Here is a 9,493-nt window from a genome sequence, read left to right on the forward strand (position 1 = left end):
ATTAATCTCCACATAATATTATTTAATACTTTTACCAGGTCCTTCAGGTGGACTGCATAACTTAACTAGTCATGCCAACATTTTTTTTCCCCACTTTCAGTTAAGAAAATTTTTTCTCTTGCTAAGTTGTGTTTTTTAAAAAACTTTTTTACAGAATTAAAATACCACTATGTAGCGCACGGTCACATTCTCATGTGCAGACCCGAGCTCTTCCTTCTTCTTGGTTAATCGTAAAAGACGAGCCATGCTGTGGGGGAGGGGGGGGTGGTGATACCACAACCGTCGATTCTGCAGGGCACAGACGAGCATGCGCTCTCCTCTGAAGTGTGTGACTTGCACCGCTGCTGGTTAGCATGCTGCAGTATGCTAGCTCGCCAGAGTACGTTAGCCTGCTGCAGTATACTAGCATGCCACAGTACACTAGCATTACACAGTACGTTAGCCCGCTACAGTACACTAGCATGCCACAGTACGCTAGCCTGCTGCAGTACACTAGCATGCCACAGTACGTTAGCCCGCTGCAGTACACTAGCATGCCACAGTACGTTAGCCCGCTGCAGTACACTAGCATTACACAGTACGTTAGCCCGCTACAGTACACTAGCATGCCACAGTACGTTAGCCCGCTGCAGTACACTAGCATGCCACAGTACGTTAGCCCGCTGCAGTACACTAGCATTACACAGTACGTTAGCCCGCTGCAGTACACTAGCCTGCCACAGTACTCTAGCATGAGACAGTATGCTAGTCTGCCACAGTACGCTAGCGCGCTGCAGTACGCTAGCCAGGCTCATGCAGACTGGAGCGCGAGGAGGACACTTTTTGCGCAGCCCAAGAGGAGAATCCGCGGTCGCTGTTGTGCGATGAGGCTCTTTCATCTCTGCCGACTGGAATCCGCCCATCCTTGGGTGAGGCTAGAGCTGCTTAACCACGCGGCTGCTGGAAAGATGATTGGTCAGCGATCATCACTGTATTCGGCTGATTGCGGGGAATTATTTCACATTTATCCACGCTGTCTCATGCCCCCCCCCCGCCACTGGCTGTTGCGAGACGTGCAAAAATATGCCTGCTCTGTGTAAAAAAAAAATACTTTTTTTTACAATTATTTTTAATAATACTTTTGTTTTTGTTATTATGTTATTATACGTTGTGATTATACTGTATGTGTCGTCTGTGTTTTTTGCACATAGATCATCACACAGAGCCCTGCTGCGTTCAAGAAGCTAATGCCACACAAAAACTTTGGGGTTTATGCAATAGTGAACAAAACAGTCGAGCTCCCCAAGAACAGCAGAGGGTTGGACAGCGGTGCAGCATGGGAAATGTAGTCTGTAGCGCCATATCCTGTAGGCGGTGGGCACAGTATACTTGGATTTGTGCAGATCCACGCAGGTCTTTATCTGATCTGGATAAGCTTGATGAATGTGATCGGCTTAACTGGATCAATTTCAAGATCGGTGAATCTGCACAGGTGTAACGCAGACACCATCGGGGAGAACACGACCTGTAGCTTTGGACTCCATTTCCCAGCAGCACCTGAGAAACTTGCCACCGTAACAGACTCGCATCGGAATGTTCCCTAGTGTTGGGCATCCTGTGTCAGAACCTGACAACGGCGTTCCCTGAAAGCTGAATATTTACTCCTCGAGAATGCTAACACTGGTGATTTTTTTAGTTTTTATTTTTTTTTTAATGTCGTTCTTTTTAAAAATATCTTAGGGCTCTGTAATAAACCTTATGCCTTTATGTGTCTTTGTGTTGAGCTTGAAATGGCCAAGTGTGCATTTTTAACAAGCCATTCGCTGTTGTGACATTAATATTAAAGTTTATATGTTGCAAATGAGGCCTTGGGTATCTCTGCTGTGTGTACTGGTGACTGCTGCTCCTCCATGCCGATGCCATTTTATTGGAGGCCCGTTGGATGGTTTTTTTTATAGCAGGGTTTTCAAGAAGACCGGTAATGGACTGCATAATGGATTCCTGAAGAGAAAATATTTCAAGGTCTGACCTCCCCTGTCTCCTGTAAGTGACCACGGCTCCACGGGCTAGTGGTAATAACACTGGTGTATAATTAGTGGTAATTTTGGCTTGTTTTTTAAAATTTATTTTATCACGCCTTGGTTCCCATAGCAGCAAGTTGAGCTGAATAATTAATTTTTTTTAATGATTATCCACTGAACAGCCGGAGATCAATTAGCTAATTAGCTAAGTAAAGTGATCATTTAAAAAACCAGACCACGTGCATATACACACAGTCACACATATACAGTACATAGACACACACGCGCACACACACACACACACACACAGACCGAGACAGTCTGACTGGCTGGCTGGCTGGCTGACAGACTCATTCACACACACACACACACATATATACGCTCATACATATAAACACACTCAAACACACACACATATACTATACAGACATCCTGCTATGTAATGTACTGTTTGTGTCTGTGCCAGTATTTCTAATAAAACAGCAATCTGAATAAAGACCTGCACTCTTCTCGTCTGCTTCCTCTTCCTCCCCCTCACCCCCCCGAAAGGCTGAACCGTGCGGCTAAACACCCTGGAGCCCGGAGGCTCTACTGCCCCCCCCACCCCCCCACCCCCCCACCCCTGTCGGGGTCGGATTGCTCCAAGGATTCCATTTCTGAAGAAGCCCTTTGTTTCCCGCACTTCCGGAGAAGTTCCCCTCCCGAGACCTGAAGTTCCCAAATCACCGGATCGCGCCGCCATGATGAAGCTGAGCTCCTGGCTTCTAAAGCTCTCGGGACTTGAGGGCGAGGTTGGGCTACACGGATTCAGTGGCTACTCCGCTCAAGCTTGTGTCACTGACCTTCGGTGGAGATGATTGGTGTTCATTGACAGTGATTGACTTCTTTGACAGCTGGATTTTTTTATGAGCCACCAGGAAGCCCACTGTCATCGAGGGGAATGCTGACATCCTTAAACCTCCAATATTGGGTGTTTTGTTTTTGTTTTTGTTTGTTTTCTTTTGTTTATAGAAAGGGCATGTTTTGGTGACACTAATCCCTTCAAGAGTCCTGACGTGTATTTTTTAAAAATATGAATATAAATATTAAGCCTTGTTTATTTTACATTTACAGATTTTTTTTTAAGCACCTGGGTGCTCAACAGAGGGTCCTCACAAGTACTGTAGGGGGTCCCTGGCCAGACTTGATATGCATCGACGATACACAGATTAGGGAAAATATTTCAAAATGTAACATTTTTATTAAAAAATGATATATAACCCTTTGGCACTGCCATGCTTCCTTAGTCCTCAGAAAAGGCTGAAGACCCCTGGTTTAGCAGACACACTTGTTCAGAAGTGACTTGCATCTTGTTAAAAGTGTGCACCTGTGTGTTAGATAGGCGGGTGTGGTTGTGAAAGCGGACTGTGGCAAACACGCCTGCCACAGGCCACCAAAGTGGCTTTCCAAGGGGCCCTCCAGCACAGAGACACAGGGGGGATGGCAGATTTAACCTGTGCGCACTGATTGCCTCACTACGCACAGGTGCAGCCACCCCTGTTCCTGGGTCCAATTAGCCTGGCCAATTATCTAATTAATAACCAGTTATCTAACTAGCCAGGTCTAATTAGCTTGAACCAGGGCAGGTGTGGCTGCTTAAACCAGCCATCCCCACACCACACGGACCATCTGTAAACCGGAATTGGCTTTTCCCTCCGGATCCTTTTTCCGATTTCCATCCTCCTTCTCCTCCTCCTCTTCCTTACTCCCACTAATGTGCTGGTATCCAGGATTCCAAGATTTCGGGAGAGAAAAACACCCACGTGATGTTTCCCACGTATTTCCAGAAGAACAGGATGTGCAGTGCCTCCCCCCATCCCCCCCAGCACATTGCAGCAGGGTGTGTGTGTATGGGAGGGGGGGGGGGGGCAGGAGGGTTGTGTTGGGGGGGGACTATGAGGTGTGCGTCTTGACTCCTCTCTGTTATCTTCGTAGTGGGCACCGCTTTGGCCCAGACCACTTGCATATCTTACATTTTCTCCATGTCACCCATTGGTGTGGAAGGATGTGTGTTGCGGCAGACGAAGCTAAGTGGGGTTTTTTTTTTTTTTTCCAAAGGTGCAATTACTCTGCCCAGTGTAGCATAATGGTTAGAGAACCGGACATGTTCCTGAAAGGTTGCTGGTTTGATTCCTTGGTGGGGCTCTGTGGACATACAATCGGTACACGGTGCTTCACCAAAATTGCTTCAGGACATGGCCAGCGGTGTAAATGCATTGCATGTTAAAAGTGTAACCTGTGTAGGCTTCGCTCAGGATTCAAAGCATCCTGTGTGCCAGTCTTGGACGGAGTGTAGCACAGTGGGTAAGGAACTGGGCTTGTAACCGAAAGGTCGCTGGTTCGATCCCCGGGTAGGACACTGCCCGTTGTACCCTTGAGCAAGGTGCTTAACCGAAATTTCTTCAGTATATATCCAGCTGTATAAATGGATATAATGTAAAAAAAAATGCTATGTAAAAGTTGTGTAAGTTGCTCTGGATAAGAGCGTCTGCTAAATGCCTGTAATGTAATGTCTTGACTCGGTACGTCATCTTGCCCTGGTGAAGTTGCACTCCCATTTTATCGGTCAAGGATTACTGTCCGTCGTCGCTCCTTTTTAAAATGTTAGTAGTTATTTTGTGTTTTACGTGGCCTGTTTGTATAATGTGATACAGTTGTTTCTTTAAAATGTCACAAAAGATATTACAAGGGCAGGTCAGTTCAAGCAAAATTATAAATAAAACCGATTTGAATGATTTCGCACAAATAGTTAAATCACTTCTTTTTTTTTAAGCCAACTGCCCATAAAATTTTATCAAAAGTGTTACATATTGGTTGTTCTTAATTAAGCATTTTTGTTTAATTAAGAACAACCAGTATCTTTCCATTTTAACAAAAGAGGGATGCAGAACAATGTTAAGTTTTTGGCATTTTGAAATACGTCCGTCTTGACTGCCAAATAATTAAGGTGTCGTTCCCGTCCAAAAATCACACGGCGCCTGTTTTTATCCCAAAAAGTTCAACATGAAATAAGGTGTTTATAATGGAACAGGATATGCTTTGGCTTCCAAGCGTGTTCTGAACATCAAGAATGTGGAGAAAAGGCCTGTGGTCCTACATTAGTGCCGCTTTGTTCTTTATCTCGCCTCCGCTCTCTTTGAAAAGAGGAAACGTTTTCGCCCGAAAACTTAATCGCCCGGTGGGTCTAGCCCTTCCACGGCGGTTGCTGACTTCAGTCAACTGGGTGGGGGAGCGTTCATAATTTTAGCCACGCAAATAGCCAGATCCCGCCGACGAAACGATCAGATGTGTTTATAAACGACCGGCGTGTGCATTTTCCACTGGAGCTGCACCTACGCAGCAGTAGTAGTAAAAACACGCCCTTGCGTAGGTTTGCTGTGTTTTTTTCCGGAATTTTTCTCCGCAGGTTTTCCTGCGTCCTTCAGTCTGACTTTCTCTGGGTGTTTCCCAACCCTTACTGCCGACCGTGCTGTGGATGTAGCGCCTGTGGCAGAGTTCTGGAACGGGAGGCGCATTCCTGTGACGTCATAATGAAGCGGTGACAATAACAAACCGTAATTATTTTTATTATGAAGATAAAAGACTATTGTCAGCCCTGTTTTCCTTTGTACTTGGAGCGTGTGTTGCTGCCCTCTCTTACGTTCAGGCAGACGCCCACGGCGTTTGACGTTTGTTCATTTTCTTCGCTCAAAAGCGCGGCGGCATTCCTCCCTCCCATTCGAGAAGGCCGGTTTGAAGTTGCACGCCCAACGTTGTTTGGAATGTTCAGAAACTCACAAGGCTGCGTCGCGTAACCTGCGGGACCTGCCTCGCATTCGCAAATCAAATACTGCAGGTGCAATTATCATTTTTGCGATCGACCGTGAGTCACACTCTGACTAATAATGAATACTTCTGCACTTACGCCTTCCATTTTGGTGCCAGGCTCGTTCAGCCGGTGATTCAGTTACACGCATTCCTTTTTGTGTGTTCAGGCCCAAATTTATTATGTCCAGCAGACAGATATGCAGCTTGATGCGTATAAAAATCTCAAAACCACTTCAGTTTGATCAATTCGGGAAATCAATTGAAATTATATGAATGAATTCAAAGGGGTCCACAAATGTCCGGCGAGCATGCGGGATAATTATCACGGATGGTCTTAAAAAAGGAACGAAGACACAAATTGCAAGATTCCCTGCTATTTTCCGGCATGGCCTCGCATTACCTTGTGCACAGTGATTATCCTGTTCTCGTTCCAGTCGATCACACCTAGCTGGGATCTGTCTGAACTGCTCAGCAACGTCCCACTTGGAATTTGGAATTTGGAGGTTCAAATGTTCTGATTGGCTGATGCACTATGGATATTCATGAAGGGACTTGTCGATAAATTAAAAAATAAAGTAAAAAAAACACCCCTAGCTCACACACACCACCAGAAATTAGTGAGAGCACGCAAGATGGAAAAAGTTTTTCTTTTCTTTTTTTGTTTGGGCACAAGGCAGTGAGTTTTTAAAAGAATGTATCTTCAAAGGTTACTGTGTAAAGACTGTAAGTCCATGTCAAAATAACTGTTGAAATATTAAGAAATATGAAGTTCTGTAATAGCAAGTGATGAGTCTGCTGGGTGGATCAGTCTAGCCTTTAAACTTTGGACTCCAGGCTGACTGGCTGAATCTACAGCAGTGTTCAGCACATGGGTCTAAACCTTGGTAGTTGACACTAAACAAAACTTATGAATATGTTATGAAAACATCTTGGGGACTGGTCACTTTTTAAATTTTTTTTTACCTGAACTGGACCTCAAAGTTTATAGGAAAGGAACGTTGACTTCAGAGCATCTGTGATGTCACTGCTACAGCCTTTCCAGCATTGTGATGTCATCAGAACGCGCTGCTGGTTCCAGAACTCACCCAGATGCCCTGCATCCGCAACATTCCATCTGGAGAGTTTCTGGGCCCTGTATCGAAAACGGTTATCTATTTGGGGTAAGTAGCTGGCGGGACAGGGTGTGTTAGTTGGCAGGGGATTTATGCAGAGGTAACAGTGAGGCATCGTGTTCTCAGTCTGATTTATAGACTTGACTCTCTCTTGGCTCAAAGTGGTATCATTGCATCGAGAGCACGGCCATGATTTATAACCGATTGCTCAACCGTTTTAGTTCAGAACAAATATTTGCATATTTCTTTTTTTGTGTTGTTGTTGGTATGTGCGTGAGTGTGTGGGTGCTGCACACCTGTGACACTGAGCAAAATAAATGTTTATATTAGTTACGCAAAAGTGCAGTATGGCGGTCAGGAAAGTGGGTTTGTACCTCGAAGATTGTGGGTCCAATTTCCCACTGTGTTCCGGGGCACCCTGGATCAAAAGAACCCGAATTTCTTCAGTGATAAAAAAAAACACTGCTCCGGATGAGAGCCTGTGCCAAAAACTGCAGTGTGATGTAAATGTGAAAATGTGATGTAAATGTAACATAAAGACAGACAGCCTCTGCGCAGAGGGCAGCTCAGATAAAAGCAGCGGATTTAAAATTGCAGGGCGTCGATGACTTCCGTGCCCCATCCGGGGACTCTGTTATATCTGGACTCACTGTCTGAGGGTGTAGGTTTGACAGTGAGCTTTTCTTAACCGCAGCACTTAAAAAGGCAGCCAATGGGCGAGAAGGGTGAAGCCGCCTCCGAATAGAGATCCACCTAAATACCACAAAAAGCCACAAAAAGACATCACATGTGTTGTTTATATAGACAACATGACCAAAAGCACCACGACACCCTTTGGCCTGGGGCTGTTTTTCATGGTTTGGGCTAGGCCCACTTAGTTCCTATAAAGGCAAATCTTAATGCTACAGCTTACAGTCACATTCTAGATGAAGTGCTGGGGAAGTCCCTTTCCTGCTTCAGCGTGACAGTGCCCACGGGCACACGCAGCGAGGTCCATACAGCAAGGGTTGCCGAGAACGGTATGGAAGAACTTGACTTGAAATGACCTGGCCTCAACCCCATCCGACACGTTTTGGATCAATTGGAAATGCAACTGCGAGCCAGGCCTAATCGTCCAATCAGCGCATGACCTCACTAATGGTCTTTCTGGCTGAATGGAAGCAAATCGCTGCAGCAATGCTCCAACATCTAGTATAAAGCCTTCTCAGTAGAACCGAGGTTTTGAGGTTGTTATAGCAGCAAAGGGTGGACTGACTCTATATTAATGCTCATAATTTTGGATGAGATGTTGGATGTAAGGGGTCCACATACTTTCATACTTTTTTCAGAACTTGAATTGTACTTGAATTTCACCTCACAAAGTATGCAGTAAATCACCTGTGTGAAGCTTAAAGTTTTTTTTTTTGTTTTTTTTTTTTTGGATTCCAAGAGTCTTTCAAAACTTTTCCTCTCTTTGGGCAATTAAAGTTCCTTTTTGCGCAAACTGGAAAGAAAAAAAAAAGGTTTAATTTCGGCCAAAGTATTTTGCGTGCCCCGATCTCAGTTCCTGCAAGGCTTCAAGTGAAGGGTTAGAGGGAGGTCATTGTGAAAAATCATTAAGAATAGGCCTTGTACTGAAGCACCCATTCTCTGCGGTAATGACGCCTTCTACAATGCTGGGAATAACAGCCATGTCCCCGTGTGTGTGTGCATGTGTACGTGTGTATGTGTGTGTGTGTGTATATATGTGTGTGTGTATGTATATATGTGTATGCATGTGTACATCTGTATGTGTGTGTGTATGTGAGTGTGTGCGTGTGTGTGTGTGTGCGTGTTTGTGTGTGTGTGAGTGTGTGTGTGTGTATGTGTGTGCGTGTGTGTATGTGTGTGTGTATGTGAGTGTGTGCGTGTGTGTGTGTTTGTGTGTGTGTGAATGTGTGCGTGTGTGTGTGTGTATGTGAGTGTGTGTGTATGTGTGAGTGTGTGTGACGGGGGGGGCAAGGGGGTTGGGCAGTGTCTGCGCTGCTCGTGATCTTTGGTGCTGAAACTGAGCGCTGCGAGATACCGCTCCAAAGCTGGGTCAAAGGTCACGTTTGATAGCGCTTTTTTTTTTTTTTGGAGGGGAGGGGAGGGGAGGGTTAGGGGAGGGGAGGGGAGGGGGGGTGGCTTTGCTCCTCTTTGATTGCCCAACGTGGACACGAAACACCGCCAGGGGATTTCACACAAACCTTTGTACTCCAGGGCTGGTACTGCAGCGCGCGAGAGGCACCACAGAAGAAGACCAGCGCCTCCTCCATAAATCCTGTGGGACGGATGCAGCCGCTGCAGTCCTCCAGCAATCTAACGCAGAGGTTGTGCTGCCTGCCACTCAGCTCACACCCAGCACTCCCTCTCGCTCCTGTCATCCTCTCTCCATTTCCATTTGTAAATGGTAAATGGACTGCATTTATATAGCGCTTTTATCCAAAGCGCTTTACAAGCCCCATGGTTATCAACTTGCACAGCATCTGGTGTTTTCCAATGTGTGAAAGCATTGATTGAAAAAACAATGTTTGC

Source organism: Anguilla anguilla, chromosome 6 (genome assembly GCF_013347855.1).
Source record: "Anguilla anguilla isolate fAngAng1 chromosome 6, fAngAng1.pri, whole genome shotgun sequence".
Taxonomy (NCBI): domain Eukaryota; kingdom Metazoa; phylum Chordata; class Actinopteri; order Anguilliformes; family Anguillidae; genus Anguilla; species Anguilla anguilla.